Below are 21,150 nucleotides of genomic sequence, written 5' to 3'. Positions count from 1 at the left end.
CTTCTGTCAGAAATTAGTATCCTTGGGTCTAAAGAAGCAGAGTTTGCAGTTGACAGTAGCTTACAAGTATATTAATACTTGTACGTGTGCAATTCAATCAAATAAAAGCTTGGAGAGGTAGCATATGAAAATCACTGTTTCAGAGGACTCATCAAACCTGTAAGCTGCACACTCCCTAAAACAACGGTACTGATCTAGCTGAGGCTCAAAAGAAAGCCAGCTATAAGCAAATACCTTATATAAACTACCTCTCCTTTGCAGAGTGGATTTGAATTCTTACACACCATTTATGCCCAAAGGTTACTTTGAAGGGTCTAATGATAAAAGACATAGTTATTGTCAAAAAATGAAAAGAACTCCCAGACAACTTTTCATCAAGTGAAGGCTGGGGAGAGGGCAAAGGAGAAGAGGGGTTGTATTATTTTACCAACATAGTGAAGTAGAGCTGAGCATCAGACTTAGCTCCTGGCCTCCTAGTAGCCAGAGCAAAAAGGGAAATATGATGAATTATGCAACTTTCATAACTGGGGAAAAAATTAAAAGTCCCCATTTATCAGGGAAAGAGATTTTTTTTTTCGTAACATGAACTGACACATACAGCTTCCCTATAGGAGGGACTGAATGGGACAGTGAACCCTTTTTAGTAGTAGCTCATCCAACAACAAATATCTATTAAGCACCTTCTGTGTTTCCAGGCTCTAAGAGTTTGGTATATGTGAGCCAACAAACCAGATAGAGAACCCTACCTGGGGGAAGGCCATATTCTGCCCAGGTAGAAAGACAATAAACAACAAACATAATAGTAAGTTCCATGATGAGGGAGGGTTCGGTCAGGGGGCTAGAGGTAGTGAGAGGATGACGATTTCAATTCTGAATCCACAGTCAAGGTACAGAGGACAGTGACATGGGAGCAAGCACCCAGCATGAGCAGACATGGGGATGAGAACATCGGAGGCAGAGGAAGCAGCCAGTGCACAGGCCCTAAGGGGAAGCACAGAGGCAAATTTGAGGAAGACCAAGGAGGCCTGGGCTGTTGAGCAAGGGTGAGGGGTGAGTACAGGAGAGGAAGGTAGACAGTACCAAGGGACTCGCTCAAAAGAGTCCCAGAGTTCACTGTAAAAACTTTTATGAAAACAGGAAGCAAAAAGGGGGTTTGAGCAAAGTCCCATCATCTGACTCATCTCAACATTTGTTGTTTTTAAAGAGCCACTATTGGGGCTCCTGGGTGGCTCAGTTGGTGAAGTGTCTGCCTTTGGCTTGGGTCATGATCTCAGGGTCCTGGGATCGAGCCCCACGTCAGGCTCCCTGCTCAGTGGTCGTCTGCTTCTCCCTCTCCCGCTGCTCCTCTTCCTGCTCACGCTCTCTCTCAAATAAATTAATAAAATATATTTTTAAAAATTTTAAGAAAATAAAGAACCACTGTTGAGAATAGATCTCAAGGACAGAGACAGGGAGACCAGCTACAAGGCTCTTGTAGTAATCCAGGCGAGAGAGGATGGTAGAAATGGAGAGGAGGAAGATTCTGGATAAATTCCTAAGGGAGAGTCAGCAGGATTTGCTAATGGACTAAAGTGTGAGAGAAAAGAGAGTGAAGATAAACACACAGTTTTAGGGTTTTGCCATCAATGGAAACAGGAGAAGCTGTGGGAAAAACAAGTTTGAAGATAAACCAGAAATTGTTTTGGCCACATAAGGTGGCCACAGAACACAACTGGTGGAAATATGAGGAGGTAGGTAGTTGGGCATATAAGCATGGAGTTGGGGAAAAAGTCAGAGCTGGAGAAATAAATGTGAAATTGACCAGAATATTAATAGCACCTGAAGCCATGAGACTGGATGACATCACCAAGGGAATGAGAGTCTACAGAAAAGAACAGATCAAGGACTGAGCCCCCTTGGGCCCTCCAAAAATCAAGGAGACGAAGAACCAGTAACGGAAAGTGAGAAGGAGTGGCCAGTGAGCTAGGAGGAGAACCAGCAAGCGTACAAAATTTGTAACATGAACAGGCTTTATGTTGTCCATCAATAACAGCGAAGGGCATCTCGTCAAAGTTCAGGGAAAGTGCTTCTTGGAGAAGCTACGGCACAGCTAGCCAGGTATTTAGCTTCTGGCCCATTCTGGCTCAGTTAGCAGGAGCTGTCAGCACCGAGGGAGGCAGTGAAGGGAAAGCCAGAGCAGGTCACGGGCTGGTGGTCATGAGAACACGGACAGGCACACGCTCCTAGCCCAAGGAGCTTCCCAGGGCCTGCAGAGCGACCTGGGTCAGATGCCAAAGCAGCTCATCGCAAAACACCAACCGCCAACCCAGCGTTAGTGTGCAGTGCCTTCCCGAGCTGTTCCTGCCCACGGGCCACCGCCTGCTGCCAGTTTAACCCCACTGTCAGTCCTGGGCTTGCGTGGCACACCCCACAGCCCACCACGAGCCCCTTCCTCGTTAGCGAAAGGGCCGGGAAAGAGTCACTTGCTAGAGACTCGGTACAAGAGCCAGAGACCCCAGCAAGCCGCGGGCATACACACCTGTTTGTGAGAACAATGGACAAAGGGCACAGAAAGGGGATTTCTTGTCTCTCCTTCGCTCTCTGTGCACACTTCATATACATTTAAGGGCCCTCTTAACATGCCTGAATGCACCCAGTAGGCACACTCTATGTATTTATATCCAGCCTTGTTCTGGAAAGGGCTTCAGGCAACTTTCAAAATGAGACTGAACGATCCTTACCTTAAGTTTAAAAATGGAAAAAAAAATGTAAAATGCAGAACAAGGGAAAGTAGAACGGAATAGTAAATAAGGTGTAAATTAGGAAAAATGGCAATCATGAAACTGTACATGGTTGTTTAATAGCAGGATTACATTTGGTCAACACAGTAAGAAAATCAAGGTCTCTGATGAGATTCGTATCGTTCAATAAATCAACATCATCTAATATGGGGGCCCAGGGCAACTTTCCTACTGCTTCTTCATAAAAGAGCTACTGAAAGACATGAATGAGATGGATGTGTTAGAGTTTCCCATGGCCATCCTTGAACTACTTCCTATCCCTCAATAATGCAAGCTAAGGACCTAACACATGGCAATTTAACAAGAAATCAGAAAGTAAAACCGGCATCGAAAGTACCCAATGCTTTGACAGAAATGGTGTGCAAAATCCTTTAGAATTTCACAAATGGACGCTATTTCTCAAAAACAAGTTTTCATTAATACTTGGGGCTGATTAAGTGTTACCCATCAAGGGTTGGTCCACTTACCTTAGAAGCCAACCAATTATAGTTAATAATACTGGGTTATTTGAAAGTTGCAGAGTGATCTCAAAAGTTCTCATCACATCAACAGACACACAAAAAGCTGCTCGACATCACACATCATCAGGGAAATGCAAATCAAAACCATGAGATATCACTTCATACCTGTCAGAATGGCTAAATAAACAACACAAGAAACAACAGTGTTGTCAAGGATGTGGAGAAAAAGGAACCATTGTGCACTGTTGGTGGGAATGCAAACTGGTGCATTCACTCTGGAAACCAGTATGGAGGTCCCCCAGAAAGTTAAAAACAGAAATGCCCTATGACCCAGACTACTGGGTATTTACCCAAAGTATACAAAAACACTAATTCAAAAGGCTACAAGCACCCCTATGTATACGGCAGCATTATTTACAATAGCCAAAATTATGGAAGCAGCCCAAGTGTCCATCCACAGATGAATGGATAATGAAAATGGGTATATACATACAATGGAATATTACTCAGCCGCTCAAAAGAATGGAATCTTGCCATTTACAACAACATGGATGGCTCTAGAGAGTATAATGCTAAGTGAAATCAGTCATAGACAAATACCACATGATTTCACTCATATATAGAATTTAAGAAACACACAAAGGAAAAGAAAGAGAGAGAAAAATCAAGGAACAGACTCTTAACTACAGAGAACAGACAGATGGTTACCAGAGGGGATATGGATGGAGGGCTGGGGAAATAGGTGAAGGGGATTAAAGAGTATATTTATCATGATGAGCACTGATGTACAGAATTGCTGAATCACTATATTGTTCACCTGAAATTATTCTAACAGTGTTTATTAGCTAATTGGAAATAAAATGAAAAACTTTAATAAAAAAGTTCTTATTACACGGAAAAAAATTTGTAATTGTGTGGTGATGGATGTTAACTATCATTCTGCAAAATACATAATATTGAATCATTATATTATACAGCTAAAGTTAATATAATGTTTATATCAATTATATCTCATGGTTGTTTTTGTAAAAAAAAAAAAAATCAACCAATCAGAAGAAGTCTCAGCATTCTTAACAAAAATTACAGAAACTAGGGGCACCTGGGTGACTTAGCTGGTTAAGCAACTGACTCTTGATTTTGACTCAGGTTGTGATATCAGGGTTGTGAGATCAAGCCCTGCATGGAGCTCTGTGCTTAGTGGGACGTCTGCTTGAGATTCTCTGCCCCTCCCCAAATAAATAAATCTTTAAAAAAAATAATAACCAGAAACTATGCAAGACTCTTGCCTAAAGAGATGGCCCCCCACTCCACAAAAGGCTGTGGGGGCAAAACTCTAAGCATGGCCACGTTTCCCTGCCGGGCTCCCAAAAAGGGTTCTGAATCTCCCCAACACGCAGATGGGAGATAACCACTCAAAGCATTCAAGTTTCATACCTCACAGCATGTACAATTGCAATTTGCCATCTTTCTTCAAAGGGTTCTGATTTTGTCCTTTGTCAACACTAAGACAGAAATTCCCCAGTAAGGATATTGACAATAGCTCAGCAATTTCACTTAAAAAAAAAAAAATACCAGGACAGATTCACTAAGCCCTAATAAATTTCAGTTTTCTCCAAAAGGCTCATGTCTATTCTTCTTTTTACAGTGTCATCTGCCATCGATTGGCTGCCAAAGCCATATTACTTCAGGCAATTAAACCAAAGACAATTGGCCAATAAGATGGCAATAATACACAGAAAATCAAGATATAAAAGTCAAGAGAGTAAAAAGAGTAACTTCCTGTTTAAATTCAGATGCAGACCCTTAAGAAACAGTGAGTGGAAAGTTACCAAATTGTGAGCACAGCTCTCCAACTCATAAAAGATTAATCAGTCCTGTATAAAAACTAGACTCTGTTTTCCATATGTAGGCAGATTTCTGAAGCATAACTGTTTCAAAACAAACCCCGAAATACAGATGTAATCAGTTCTAAACACTGTTTCTGAATCAGCATACAGGCCATTAAACTTCTCAGAATTAAAGACAGTTTTCCATTGTAGATTATGTTGTCGTTTCAATTATCTGCTGCAGTCCCTATAAAAGGATTATACTCCCCATTGTCATGTGACTTACAGTGTCTCCAGATGGAAGAATTAACTACACCAACCTCGCTGTTGGTAGGCTTCGCCATGTGACTTGCCATAGCCAAGTGAATGTGAGAAGTGACTTATAAACAGAAGCATTAATAGCCAAGAATGGATTGGTCATTCTCTTTCTCATCCTCTACTATGTCCCAGAGTGGGGTGGCTCGTGGAACCCAGATCTGGAGCTAGAATACTGAAGGCCTTTGGAGCAGAGCCACAGCTATTATGTAATGAGTTAATGATCAATGGAATAATTAATATGTAGAATGAATATGTAATATTCATATGGATATGGATATGTAATGAATGTAGAAAGACATGCAGGTCTTACCGCCAATGAATTCCCATGCTAATCAATTGCATAACATATATGATAAACTGAAAATAATGTCTTTTTTCCAATTAAAGTTTTTACCTTATAAATATGTGCTTTAAAAAGAGAGGGGAAACTTAGGTTACTTGTTTGACCTTTAGAAGACCTTGTCGAGAACAATGGTAGGTTCAAAGAAGATAAGGTTCAACAGCTCAGCCTTCCATAGGCATGTAATTAATCTCTAACTGATGGGGGGATAAAACAAGAATCAAGGTTATAAACTTAACCGGCATACCAGTCTCCCAGCAAAACAAGGAAATGTAATTACCTGGGATTTTATGAGATGTAGAATTCAATCCCAAAAAAGTCCAGGTTTATTTTAGCTTTTTACCGTTAGCCTCTGCCTGGAAATCTTACCAATATGAGTAAGATCTGATGGTGCAAATAGTTTTTTAAATGAGCAACTAAAACATAAGGATGAAAATCAAGATCTCGCAAACTTTTTTCTAGAAGCCAAAGGAAAACAATGCTTAAAGACCCTTCTCATAGCTACTCTGATGAATATATACAGCAATTCATTTAAAAATTTCATTGCTAGAGGAAAAATTCAGCACATCTCCTGCAAATTTGTGGTGGGGTTTGGCAAGCTGGATGCCCAAAGAAACTCAGAACCCTTACTAGGACTAAGCTGACCCAGGAGAGTGGGAGAGAGAGAATGCAATATACTCTGCCTTGGGAAGTCCTAAATCTGGGGATCATGGTTCCCACCATTATGGTTACCCAGTCCACAATAGTTATCAGGAAGGCTGTTTGCATTGCCAAGTTCAAATCAAGTTAGGAACACTATTTCCTACCATTGGAGAGAAAGTTGTATCCAGAAGGTGTGAAACTTCATGCACTTGGGAAACTACTTCATAATCCCCAAATGATACAAGATAATAGGTCCCTCTGTAAGGCTAGATTGTGGAAGATCTTGGTAGAGATCAGCAGGGGGCGGGAGGAGAGAGCTAGAGCAGTTTGGCTGGAGAAGGGTGTTGTGATGAGCAAGGGCTGGGTTGCCATTTTCTTACTCAAGCAGACAGAAGAAGATATTCTGTCGAGGAAAGCCAAAGTATGGTACAAATGCTAGAGACAAGATACTATGCGTGACCAAGAGGAATCAACTTCAGGTCCTAACTCTCAGGGGGACTGGCTGGGCTATTACGTTCTGGGGTTTCACTGGGTTCCTCCCAACCAACTCCTTCTTGTTGATGCTTGGTTTGCCTCCGCCAGTTTAAATGAGTGTCTCTTTTTACACAGCCGATAAGCCCAACTGGTTTCTTATGAATCTTGGCTTATTTAGTTTTAAAGGCTTGATCTTATTAAACTTTTAAAATTAAGGAAGACACACACAGTAAAAGTATAAATCTTAAATATTTAATCATGAGGAATTCTTACAAATGAACATATTCATGACACCAGCAGCTAGCTCAAAGATAGAGAACGTCATAAGGATCCCAGAAGCCCCCTATGTCCTTTCCCAGTCAATAGACCCCTCACCCCAGGCCCCTTGCCCTATTCTTCTATTCACCAGTGATTATTTTTGCCTCTTTTTGAGCTTCATATAAAATAAATCATACAAGGGGCTCAGTGGTTGAGTATCTGCCTTGGGCTCAGGTAGAGACATAGGGTCCTGAGATGGAGTCCCGCATCAGGCACCCTGCAGGGAGCCTGCTTCTCCCTCTGCCTATGTCTCTGCCTCTCTCTGTGTCTCTAATGAATAAATAAATAAAATCTTTTAAAAAATCATAAAATACGTAAACTTTGGCTTCTTTTACTTAATATCTATATTACTCAATAAAATGTGTCTCAGTATTCATGATGTTGTTCTGAGCAGCAATACTGTTCTTTTTTATTGCTGTAAAATATTTCATGCATAACCCTAACACAATTTTTTTATCCATTCATGGGCATTTGGACAGTTTCTCTTATGTGTCTATCATTGTTATGAGCATTCTTGCAAACACTTCTGTTGTACATACACACTCATTCCTGTTGGGCATATGTATCTAGGATTTTAAGTCATAGGACATGTATTTGTTCAGCTTTATAATAAAGTCCAAAGTGATCAAACCAATTCATACTTCCACTAGCAGTGAATGAGAGTTTAAGTTTTTCCTATCTCCATTAATACTTGGTTATCAGGGTTTGTTCTTCAAATTTGAGCCATTTGAATATGTGTTCGCATTTTATAGTAGTTTTAATGTGCATTTTCCCAATGACTGACGATACTGAATGCCCTTCTCACTTCTAAAATTAGGTTTTGTTGGGATGCCTAGGTGGCTCAGTGGTTAAGCATCTTTTGGCTCAGCACATGATCCGCGATCAGGGTCCCTGCAGGGAGTCTGCTTCTCCCTCTGCCTAGGCCTCTGCCTCTCTCTGTGTGTCTTTCATGAATAAATAAATAAATCTTTTTTTAAAATTAGGTTTTGCGGGGATCCCTGGGTGGCCCAGCGGTTTAGCGCCTGCCTTTGGCCCAGGGCGCGATCCTGGAGTCCCGGGATTGAGTCCCGCATCGGGCTCCTGGCATGAAGCCTGCTTCTCCCTCTGCCTGTGTCTCTACCTCTCTCTCTCTCTCTCTCTATGTCTATCATGAATAAATAAATAAAATCTTTTTAAAAAATTATGTTTTGCTTTTCCTGTTGATTTGTAGCTGTTTCCGACACATTCTGGATAAGCTGCTTATTGGATATATGACAAATATCTTCTACTTTGTGACTTGCCTTTCCACTCTTAATTTATACAGCTAAATCAAAGTTCTTAATTTTAATGAACACGAGAAAAGGCAAAATAATACATGTTGTTGTGAAAAAAAGACCCAATTCTCTGGGTATATATATATATATATATATATATATATATATACACTCATTGACTTAAGAAAGGTAGTTAACTGAATGGGACCCAGCTTTTGCTCAGGCCTTGGACTATAAATACAAAGTTACTCTCCCCAATTCCCTCAAAGCTTCAGATACAATGAATCATTGATTTAAAAGCCAGTAATGTACCCACAGTTTATCAAGTATATTTAGAAACGTTATTATAAATGATGAATGGCGTGCACACCAGCCCTTAAAAGTCCCAAAACACGCTTCCAGCACAGCCCTGCACAACCAGCATTTGTATGGAGGTGCTTCCTTGGAAGAGATGTGCAGAGCACCAATGTGGGGTCCCAAGAATGTAGCTCAACTTCCCCATCCCAGGGCCTCCAGAGATGAGTACCCCAACCTCAATAACCAACAGCAATTACCAGGAATCCTATCGTCCCACACAATCACTGAGCCTTCCTGGCTGGGATAGCAGGCGAGTGATCCAGATTTCAACAAAGTTCCGGCAAGGCTCACACACCCACGACCTCACTGATCACCTCGGCTCCTTGGTCCCAGACCTCTCCTTACGTCCATGTTACAGGCAGAGACAGATGACCTTGCTCACCCAAAACCGTGGAAGACCTTGCAGAGAGGGGATAAGGGTGGTGGCACTTCTCAGAATCGGGGTCCCTGAGCCTGTCTCGGCCCTTTAACTTGATCCCAGGGTGCTTTCATCCACTGTGTGCTGCCTGGGACAGCAGAACTTTTCTCTGCTCCTCTGGCCCTAAGCAAACAGGACAGCTCTTTTGAGATGTTCTTTTAGGGAGTTTCACAGTTAGGAAACACCGTATCTTAGACTTTCCTTCCTTTATATTTCCTTCCTACCTTCTCCACCCTGCTTCCCCCACCACCACCCCCCAACACCCACCCAACACCCACCTAAACACCACGGCAAAATGATATTGTTTCTTTCCAGACACAAGGAGGCAAAGGAAATATACTCCTGATGGGAAGTGTAAGAGTTGAGACTCTTAAGCCCAGGCTCCTGACCACTGCCTGTATTGAATCAGATCCTTTCAACCTGGCCAGCCCAAAAATAAAGGTAAGGAGGGCACCTGGGTGGCTCAGTGGCTGAGCACCTGCCTTCAGCTCAAGTCTTGTTCCTGGGGTCCTGGAATCGAGTCCTGCTTTGGGCTCCCCACAGGGAGCCTGCTTCTCCCTCTGCCTATGTCTCTGTGTCTCTCATGAATAAATAAATAAAATCTTAAAAATAAATAAAAATAAAGGTAAAGAAACAGGGAAGAAAGTAGGGACAAAAAAGCTGCCCTGGGCCACGGAGGAAGAAAAGAGATGTTGAGAACAAAGCAGTTTCCATGGATTCAGCCACCCTCTATCCAGCCTGGAACCCAGGCTAGAAGAGACATCTGTGGGTCACAGCTCAAAGTCAGGCCAAATCGGATAAACAGGTAAGCCTGGTTATTCGGTCAAACTGGATGTGAGGCCAGAGGCTCATGACACCTCTTCCTTGAAAGAGGAAGTTCCTATGAAAATGATTCCAAAACTATATAAATGTCAAGCCCTTAAGCAGTATTTCCTCCTCTTGCTGGCAAAGCTGGGAGCTTTGGGACAGGTGATGGGACAGGAAAGAAGGACATTTTTCCCCCACTGTAGTAAAGCTACTGTAATGCAATGGCTCTGGGCTGGCTAAGAGTCCTCAAGGCCTTCTTACTCATTCCTGACATCGAGGGGGGAGCTGCTGGCATGCCCTTCCCAGCCGTGGGCAGCACCAAACCCAGACACAGCAGCACTCTGTCTCTGAGTGAGAGAGCCTCTTCTCTGCAAGGTGGGAGACAGCTTTATGAGCACACGGGATTTCATTAAAGGAAAACAAAGTCCTTCCAATTAGGCTCTCCTGGCTTCCCTGGTTATCCAAACAGTAGCCTTTTGTTTCTAGAGGCTGGCTAAAATAAACCTAAGAACAAACAAAAAGAGATCATTCTGCTTCTCTATTAACCTGAAAATTGATTAAAACTCTCCTGAGGGTGCCTGGGTGGCTCAGTCAGTGGAGGGTCTGACTCTTGGTTTTGGCTTAGGTCATGATCCTAGGGTTGCGGAATCGAGGCCCATGACCAGCTCCAGGCTGAGTGTGGAATCTCTTTGGGGTTCTCTCTCTCCCTCTCCCTCTGCTCTTCCCCCCTGTTTGCTCTCTCTAAGATAAATAAATAAATTTTTTTAAAAATAAAAAAATAGGGATGCCTGGGTGGCTCAGTGGTTGAGCACCTGCCTTTGGCACAAGTCGTGATCCCAGGGTCTTGGGATCAAGTCCTGCATCAGCCTCCCCCCGACCCCCGGGAGCCTACTTCTCCCTCTGCTAATATCTCTGCCTCTGTCTGTGTCTCTCATGAATAAATAAAATCTTAAAAACAAAAAACAAACCAAAAAAACCCATAGCAGAACACAAGTGCATATGACTTCGTGAAAGGATTAGTCTTGAATTCCCTCAACTTAAAAAAAAATCTACTTTTTAAACAACATACAAAAACTCCCATAGCAGTAAACTATTTTAATTGCTTCTAGTTGGGATCCCTGGGTGGCGCAGCGGTTTGGCACCTGCCTTTGGCCCGGGGCACGATCCTGGAGACCCGGGATCGAATCCCACGTCGGGCTCCCGGTACGTGGAGCCCGCTTCTCCCTCTGCCTGTGTCTCTGCCTCTCTCTCTCTCTCTGTGACTATCATAAATAAAAAAAATAAAAATAAAAATAAAAATAAATAATTGCTTCTAGTTGTTACTGAAACCCTGCCTGGGCTAAGAAAATTTGAGTTGTTTCAATCATTTCCCTCCCACCCTTCTCTCCTTGATGGAGATCCTGCAAACTCCCTCCCCCCCTTCCTGAACTATAACTCTGAAAGGAGGTCAAAGGGTGGGGGTCTCTGGAGGCAGAGAAGTCTCATTCTGCTCTTAAGGTCAGAAGCCTGTGTTTTCTAAAGACCCTATAAGCTATGCCACACAGGGCTGAATCTTGCCACCAACGGGCCAAAGAGTCCCTACAAAAGCCTTAAAGGCCCTGAAGATAAACAGTGCCTGTCCCTTGATCAGCAACACCCCTAGTGATATTCAAAGGAGGAGAGGATGTTTGCACTAAGTCTGAAGCTGGGCTGCCTTCCTTGAGAGGCATACAATCCTCAAAAAGAAACAATTGAGAAGATAAAATAGGCAGCTTCAAGTAGAAGATGAAGGATGAAATTTCAAAAGGCCAAGAGGAAAAACATCAAAACAAATTTCAAGCACATCAAATCACATGTTAAGTATCATCAAAACGACTCATTCCATTTTCTAAAAAATGGCAATTGCCACTGAACCAACACAATATCCAAAGTGTCCCTGTGTGGACAATCTCCTTCTTTTCTGCCTTTAAGAAATGATGCGTCAAGAGTTCAAATTTTCTGTTGTGCTACCTTGTGGAAATTTAATTCCTGGCCATCTACAGAGCATGACTTAGACAAATCCTTCTATAAAAATGTCATAGTATATGCCAAAAATCAGTAAATCGACTTAACAAATCAGGGAAGTTCAAAGGATAAGATGGCATAAGCAAAATTTCAGCCTTCAAATATACTGAAAGCCTTACTGCTCAGGACCAGCAGAGTTTATTCATAATGTTTTGTTGACTTTTATTAATAGTAAATCTCTTGACGTGCATCTCCTACCAAATTAAAAGAGAAAATCCCATGAGAACTGAATTTTATGACACAGAGAAACAAAAAAGCTAGACTAGTTAAAAAGCTGACATGAAATCTTTAGATGAATTCTTTAACTGGTCTAATCTTTTCTATTTCACTATGCCATAACATGAAAAGAATATGAGCCCTTTTTTTTTTTGGAGTCTGGGGAATTCAAGAATATATATTTACCCAACTGGTTAGAATAAGACAATGGAGAATAACAAGCATTCGAGTGAGAACTCACACAGCACTGCTGGGAAGATAGATGAATACAGCTGCTACAGAGATCTCTACCACAGCAGAACTGTGTGCAGCCAATCTGGCAACTTCGTTTCTGGATGTGCACCCAACATAACTGTATACATACGTTCACCAGGACACATGCACAGACTTGTTCGTGACAGCACTGTTCATGCTGGTCCCAAACTGGGAACAACCCAATGTAAGTCTCCAGGACAATGGATAAACAGAGGTATATTCACACTGCAGAACACAATCAAAAAATGCAAAGAACACTCCATTGTCACATAAGATCACATGGATCAATCCTACAAATACAACATGGAGAAGAAGCCAGACACAACAGGGTACACACTCTGCGATTCCACATATTAAAGTCTAAACACTGACAAAACTGACCTGTGATATTAGATGGACAGCCCAGGGGCGTGATACAAAGAGGATCAGCTTGGGTCCATGGCTCTATTTGGGGGAAGGGAGATGAGCAAGCATTTGGCAGAAAAATGACTTGTAGCATCACCTAATAGGGTCAGTCACCACCCCTAAAAAGGGCTACTCCTAAGGTTTTGTTTTGATAGGAAAGAGCTGTTGAGGAGGAAGAGGAGAGAAGGAAAAAGGGTTAGGAGGAAGATAGAAGGAGAATGAGAAAGAGGGAGGATGGATTCAGCTTGATTTCTACCTTTGCTCTCATTATTTTTTCATATTTTCCCCAAGGTCAACAGGTGAACTAGTCAGAAAGACCAACAGAAATCTGAATAACTTTAGTCCAAAACGTAATGCAGATACCAACATATTTACCTTCTTACCTCTAATCAAGTCAAAAATTATATACAAAGGAGTTTTATCTGCAATACAACAATGTAAACCAACAAGAATAGAGGCTCTTGTGTGCTTCTCAGGGGATCAGATAATTATAAAAAGGGATTAGTATGTCTTCTGAGCGTTAAACTAAGTCCCACTGCTCAATTCCATTAACTAATTAAAAAAAAAAAAAAAAAAAAACCTTCCAACAGGGTTTCTGACACTGAAATATATAACTGTTTCCAATTACCTGATTGCTCCTGTAATGAAAAAAGCATGAGGATACTTAGTTCTGATAGGTTCTTCTGGTGTATGTTATCCATACACAAATACACAACTCAACAGTGTATCTGTTTTAAGATTCTTCATCAGTGAGAAAGCATTCATACTTGAAACATAAAGCTCAAGGAAGAAAAAAGGCAAACAGGTATCAGAGTTTAAAAGCCAAAGAGAAAATAAGAACCACTGGATTATGTCACCTGCTGTGCGCATCAGGGGACATGCTCGCAAGCAATTCACACATCTAGTGACTGGAGTGTTTTAATAAGAGCCTCTCTGTTAGGCCTCCTCGTAGACAGTTTTGTTCTTTTCCACTGCTTGAACATACACGCACACACTAAACAAACCTCATTTTTCCATGGCCTTGTCAAGTATGGAGTGCTTTATTTAAAATTATAAAGGTAATTGAAAAAAGAGAACTAAAAATAACAAGATAAAAATAATGGGATATCTAATAAAACTGGGGAGAAGAAGAGAAAAGAGGTGGGGGTAATATTAATTCCCTTTCTTCCTTACTGGAGAATGAATGGAAACTGCCAAGTTGGTTGAAATCACGGGTGCACTGTGGCAGTTTAAGAAGGCTGCAAATGTGCGGACACTCTTCCCATCAAGTGGCAGGTCCGTGTCCCCTGGAGTTGGAGCAGACTTTTGATGGACCCAATCAACAGAGTTTGAGGAAAGGAAAGTCATGTAACCTCTGAGGCTAGGTCATAAAAGGCCAGGAAGCCTCCAACTGGTTCTCTGGAGGTATTCTAGCTCAAGTTAATTGTATCTGTCCATCTGTAGAGTATCTGAGGATGAGATTAACATTTAAGTCAGTGACTACTGGGTTAAGCAGACTATTCTCCATAACACAGGTGGGCCTCATCCAATCAGTTGATGGTCTGGATAGGACAAAAAGATCAGCTTCCCCGAGCAGGACAGAATTCTCCAGCAGACTGTCTTTGGTCTTCACCTGCACTACTGGCTCTCCTGGGTCTCCACTCTGCTGGCTCACATTGCAGATTTTGGACTCACCAGCCTCCATAATCATGTGAGCCAACTACTTAACATACCTCTTTTTTCTATAAACATGCACACACCCTACTTGTTCTGTTGCTCCAAAGAACCCTGATTAACGCATGAAGGGAGCTGGGGGCCTTGTGAGCAGACTTGAGTACCGATGGAAGTTGCCATGTGTAATAGACACTCTGGTCAGCAGTCAACCCTGAGCCCCATCTCCCAGCCATCCCTGCCAAGGCACGAGGCATGGCAGCAAAGCCTCCTTGGACCCTCCAGGCCAGCCCATTCACCAGGTGGTTGCTACACAGAGATTGCACCACCACAAGGACACTCAGCCAAGCCATGCCCCAATCCCCGAGCCATGGAATCCATAACACCATGAAAGAATTGCTTAAGCCACTAAGGTTTGAGGTCATTTGCTCAATGACAATAACAACAACAACAAAAAAAAAAACCAGAGTTAACACCCCATAAGAGACTATAGCTGAGCAGGGATCAGAGAGGAGTGACGAGGTTTTTGTTTTCATTTTAAATGCTTGTTGTTGGCACTATTTTCTATACAAATATTACTTCAAAAATTTAAACAATTAAAAATTAAAGAAACAACAGTGGACATATTCAGCATTAATGGTGTACCAGGTAGTCTTTGAAGTGCTCTCTATGGTTTTTGTTTTCTTTTTAAAGATTTATTTATTACAGAGAGAGTACGCACACAGGAGGGTTAAAGGGAGGGGAAGAGAATCCCAAGCAGACTCTACACGGAGCGTGGAGCCTGACACGGGCCTTGATCCCAACACCCTGAGATCATGACTTGAGCTAAAATCAAGAATTGGATACTCAACTAACTGAGCCACCCCAGTGACCCTCTAGCATTTTAACTCCCTTAATCCTCAGGTAATTCCATGAGGGGACTGCTTTTGTCATCCTCGTTTTATGAACAGGGAATGGAACCACAGAGAGGTTCAGTAACTGTGCCAAAAGTCACACAGCAAGCAACACAACCTATACTCACATCAGCCAATCTGGGCCCAGAGCAACATGTCCACAAAGATAACCAGGTTAGCCTGGCAGTAGGAAGCCACTAGACAAAGAGTATAATCTCAAGCTGCCAGTCACCTGAGTCTCCAAAGAGGTGACTGACCAAACTATTACATCAAGCCCTACCAGAAGCCTTTGCATTTTCAAAAGCTATGCCCTAAAATGCAATGCCCTTTGCTCTAATCTCCACCTGCCTACATTTTCCAAGGCCCGATCTCCTTAAATATCACACAAACCTCTCAGCATTAATTTTTCCACCCTTTACATTTCCAGGATGGGCCATTAATAGCAAATATTTCCATCCTTCTGCCTCCTACTATAATTCTCTTTCTATCTCCCCACTTGCTACGAACTCTGTGAGGGTCTCTGGATTTCCTCACCAGGGTCTTGCATAGAAGTAGGAAAGTATTTATTATTTTCTAAAGGTAAGCTGATATTGGCTTATTCCACATGCAAGTTTAGGGAAATTTTTGCTGCATTTTATTTGAGAGGAAAGAGTGAGTTTAGAGCCATATAACCAGGCAATGCAGAAGCCCACTGCATGGTAATCTTTGGCAAGGATTCATAATCGAACCCCATGATGCTGACTTGAAAGTAAAAAAGTTTTCTCCCCAAAAGCTCTAATTATTTTTTTTTTGCCTTCATGTTAGTTCACCAATTTTCACTATATTTCAGAAAAAGAATAAGATTGGCATCATTCCCACTGTCCAGAATGGGCTGTGTACTGTTCATCTCCCTTCCTGAGATAACTCAGTGGTATTTTCTTCGGAGATATCTGCTCCCTCACCAATTTCTAAGGATCCCTTAAAGCTCAGCTCAAGTCTTACATTTCAGAGAAGCCGATCCTAACCATCCTGGCAAGAAAGACCGCTTTTGATTCAGAACTCACAGAAGCAGTCAATATCTGGGAAGTGAACTAAACACTCCTTTGTCACATGAAAGGATTCTGCCTAGATGCTACTTTTAATTTTTGTACATAATTTCTGGACAACCAGCTACTTAACGGTATGATTTCTCTTATACCCCCTAAAACTCCTAGCTTAGTACATTTGCAAAAAAGCATAATATAAAGAAAAATCACATGACTGGCAAATGAAGTTACAATAGTCCCATTTACACTATTTAAAAAGGGGGTATCAGGGTCAACTTCACTGTTACTTCGAGAGTTACATTTTAAACCAATTAGACACCTTTTTTGCAGGTAACATATTAGCCACCTAAAGGTTACTTTAAACAATTCTGTACTAGATTCAAGGACAGCTGGGTTCTGCAGGTAGTAGTTTAACCACATGGACCCGGAGCCATAAAACGGAGAGTCTCTAGTTTATGAAGTGACCCAAACAAGAGGCGGGGAGGAAACTATATGCACAAAGATGGTTTTTGTAGCAATATGTACAACTCCAAAAAATTAACACTCATTTCCGGTTGTGTGTGGGGGCTTATTAAATGGAAGCCTGTCCACAGGATTGTGGATGTGTGCAGGAATTTGAAAGTCACAGAGACTGAAGCAATATTAAGACATACTGTTAAGAGAAACAAAATACCAAATTGACTATTATGACTTCATAAAAACAGGACCAGACGTAGAAAAGCACCCAAAGTGAACACAACTGAAATAATCTGCTAGAATGGGGCAAATATGGGTTACCTTTTGCCCATCTGTGAAACTCTTTGTAGATTTACTGCTTTGGCAGTTTATTTTTATTTTTTTAAAGGTTTTATTTATTTAATCCAGAGAGAGAGAGACAGAGGCAGAGACACAGAGGGAGAAGCAGGCTCCATGCAGGGAGCCCAACGTGGGACTTGATCCCGGGTCTCCAGGATCACGCCCTGGGCTGAAGGAGGCGCTAAACCGCTGAGCCACCCGGGCTGCCCTGCTTTGACAGTTTAAAACAGGACAGAACTCTCACATCCTGCTCGAAGAAGTATTAACCATACAACCGCTTTGGGATGTTTCGCATGATCTTCTAAACTGAAGAGTCTAGAACTCAGCATTTCTACTCTTATGCATATACCCTAAGCAAATGTGTACAAGTGTATCAAGACATGTGCTACAATGTTCACAGCCACACTACTGGCCATAGTCAAAATTTGGCAACCACTCAAACGCCCATCAGCCCTAGAACAGATAGCTAATTTGGGGCATAGTCACACAATGAAATATTGCACAGTAAAGATAATGACTGAATTAGAGCCACGTGCAACACGGCTAAGTCTCACCAAAGTGATTTGGTGAGAAAGAAGCCAGATTGAAAAACAAACGAACAAACAAAAAACATACTAGATTATACCACACACAGAGAACATGAACAAAATTGATCTATGCTGGGACACTGGTTACCATGGGAAGAAAAAGCGATGGGAAAAGAGCAGGAGTCTTCTGCAGTCTGGCAACATTCTGCGTCTTGATCTCAGTGCAAGTTATAACTTTACGTTCACTGTGAAAATTCATCACACTGTACACTTACGATTGGTCTGTATGCTATAGTTTAACAATTACTTAAAACAAAAAACAGATGGCATAAGCTAAGCCACCCATGCCACAGAGGCATAAAATGTCCCACAACATTTGAAACCAACTTGGCTTCTCTGATTGCAGGGCCAAAGAGAAGTGTAAAGATGGTTGTGTCATTTGGGCTGCTTCAACTCTGCTCACCACTGATTTTTTTTTTTTTTAAACATGCACAAATAATCCAACAGCTGCCTGAGTGATGTGTCTGTAATTTCTCCCTGAGATCCCCCTTGCTGCTTCTGAACCTGTTTGCCCTACAGGCCTCTGCTCCCACAAGCAATTGCCTGTGTCAGCCTTGCTCCTACCTCCTCCCCAATTCCTTGAATTTCCTCAGCTACACCCTCGCCCATCCTCCCCCTCCTCCCCGGACTAAGGAGGCTAATGCAAGAACACATCAGCTCGTGGCACTATTTGTGAGCAAATGCTGACATTCACAAAACGAACCTAGGTCTTGACTGTATCGATTCGAGTGGCCATTTGCCTGTGGTTTCTTTTCTTTGGGCCAGTTTGGATGATTTAAAACAAAACTATTTTTAAAACCTTGCTCCTTTTTGCTCTATCATTTTTCCCCCTGAAACACACACACACACACACACACACACACAGAACAGAACTCACTTTTTCTGAGGTGGAACCTCCACTAGAGGGGTTTGTGAACTTCACAAAGTGCCCCAAAGCACCCCTGTGCCCCCCCCCCCACCTGGGGGATAAAAGGCATCCCTCATGGAAGTGCCTCTTTAGGAGACCATCACTCGCCACTGGCCCCTTCTGCATCCTTAGACACTAATCTCACCACAGGACAGCCCCTACTTAAATTTTCTTCCACCGCCTCATCGGCAGCACCTTCCCTCAAATCCATTAACTAAAAAGGGTCTGAAGTTAATAATCTCTCAATTTCTAATTCAATCTGGGAAAAACTACACCTTAAAATGAAGGAAGGAGGCTGCGGGAGGGTGAAATGAGGAATCACTGCTAATGGAGATGGGGTTCCTTTGGGAGGGTGACGAAAATGTTCTGGAATCAGTGATAACCGTGTAACTTCGTGAATACACTAAACACCACGGACTTGAACACTTGAAAAGGGTACATTTAGGGCATGTTTATTACATCTGAGTCTTTAAAATAAGTACAACGCGGGAGCGCCCCCACTTTCCGGTAGTGAAAGTTGGATGAAAGGAACAATTAGCAGATGAGCAGCTAAGCATCACCTAAGAAATCAAGGTGGATAAAACCACGAATTGACAAAAGAGGAAGCAGGTTCTGATTTCCTCCCGCTCGGATGCGGGGCAGCGAGGCCGGCGAGAAACCGCACAACCGCGCGCGGGTGGGCCGCCCCGCCGTGTGGGTCTCGGGCCGTCGCGCCGGTCGTTTCACTAATTAACAGGAGAGACGAAGCTCGCGGGGACGGGGTGCGGGGTGCAGGCCGCCCGCGCTGGGGGACGCCCCGGAGGGTTCCCGTCGCGCCTCACCCCGCTGCGGGGCGGCTCCCGCAGACTCGCAGGACCCCCGCGAGGAGCCGCCTCCGAAAGCTCCCCGGGGCCCAGGGCCAGCGCGGAGGGCGCCAGCGGCGGCGGCTGCCCGGGGCGCGGGACCCCGCGAGTGCGCCCAGGTGGCGCGGGACAGGGGACGTCGGGGACCCGCGCGCTCCGGGGCGCTCGCAGCCTCCGCGGACCTGACGCCGCGCTGGCCCGGGGCGCGCCCCCGCCCTCCCCCTCCCTCTCCCGCCTCCCTCCCCCCGACCCCGCCGACCCCGCCGACCCCGCCGGCCGCGGCCGGAGCCAGCGCCGAGTCGGCGCAGGGCGGGCGAACGAGGCCACCTGCCGCTCCGGGACGCAGGGATCAGGAGGCCGCCCGCCGCCGCGCGCGCGGAGCCGAGCCCAGAGCGCCCCCCGGAGCCGCCTCGGGGAGGGTCCGCACCGGGTCGCGGGCAGGACAGGCCCCCGGGGTCCCAGGCGCCCCCCGCCCGCACTTTCCCGCGGCCGGCGGCTGCAGGGCCCCAAGCAACCCCCGGGGCCGCGACCCCGGGCCCGCCCCGAGGCCGCCGGGGGCGGGGGCGGGGGCGGGGGGCAGGGAGCGCGAGCCCGCGAGGTGCCCTGGCCCCCGGCGCGCGCCGAGCCCGCCTGCCCGCGCCCACCCCGCCGGGCACGGGGCGCAGCGCGGCGCCGCCTCACTCACCTCCGGGCGCGCTCCCCGACCTGCGGCTCCGCGCCCGCCGGGCTCCCGGACCTCGGCGGAGGGGGCGGGGCGCGGGGGGCGGAGCCGGCGCCGGCGAGCAAGCGCCAGAATTAAACCCCGAAACGGGCTGCGGCTCTCGGGGCCCTCCGCCCCCGCGAGGGCGAGCCAGGCGGGGAGGCCCAGCCGCGCTCGCCCGGGGAGGGGCGGGGAGGGGCGGGGCGGGAGGGACCCCCCTCCCCAGGCGGCTCCCGAGACCTCCGGGGGCCCCCGCGCGGCGCCGCGCTCCTTTGTACCCCGGGACCCGGCCGGCGGGCTGGCCCCAGTGCGCCTGCGCGCCGCCCCAACCCCGCCGGGCCCACGAGGCACCTTCGCGCACCTCCGCCCCCGCCCCCGCCCCCGCCCGCCCCCGGAGCGCCCGGCAGGGGAGCGCCCTCCGCGCCGCCCGCCCCCGCCGCCCGCGTGTGCCCGCTCTTCCCCCGGGGAGGGCAGACGTGCATCCCCCGCCCCCCGGGAAACTCGACTCGGTCGCCACCGACCGTCCCGACCCGGAGGCACCGCGGCTAGTATCCCCGCCCGCCTGCCGCGCGGCTCACTGCCCCCGCACCCCTCCGCTGGGGTCGCTTGTGGCCCCAGGTGGTCTCGCAGGGCCCTCGCTTCTGGCAGGTGCCCGAGCAGGACCGCCCCCGGGGTGGCCAGGGACCTCCCGCCGCCTTTCCCAGGGCCCGCTCGGCCGCAGGACCGGGGGGGGGGGGGGGGGGGACGGGGAGCAGAGTCCAGAAGCGTGCATGAGCTGGGGGACCCCGGGGCGGGGAGGGAGGCGCAGTGCCCGCCTCGGGAGCTGAGAGCCAACTAG

General features: G+C 45.5%; 1 protein-coding gene across 4 annotated transcripts in view; it reads right to left on the bottom strand.

Moving 5' to 3' along the window:
* Nucleotides 1-20,447, bottom strand: part of KANK1 (KN motif and ankyrin repeat domains 1) — a 207,766-nt gene extending 187,319 nt beyond the window's left edge. For all 4 annotated transcript variants that reach the window (XM_077908297.1, XM_077908314.1, XM_077908305.1 and 1 more), the window contains exon 1: nucleotides 20,298-20,447. The gene's annotated coding sequence lies outside the window, so the exon portion shown is untranslated. The remainder of the gene's footprint in view (nucleotides 1-20,297) is intronic.
* Between the last annotated feature and the right edge of the window lie 703 nt (nucleotides 20,448-21,150).

The sequence above is a fragment of the Canis aureus genome, chromosome 1 (assembly GCF_053574225.1).
Source record: "Canis aureus isolate CA01 chromosome 1, VMU_Caureus_v.1.0, whole genome shotgun sequence".
Taxonomy (NCBI): domain Eukaryota; kingdom Metazoa; phylum Chordata; class Mammalia; order Carnivora; family Canidae; genus Canis; species Canis aureus.
Note: the sequence above shows the minus strand (reverse complement) of the source record. Positions and strands in the feature narration are given on the sequence as shown.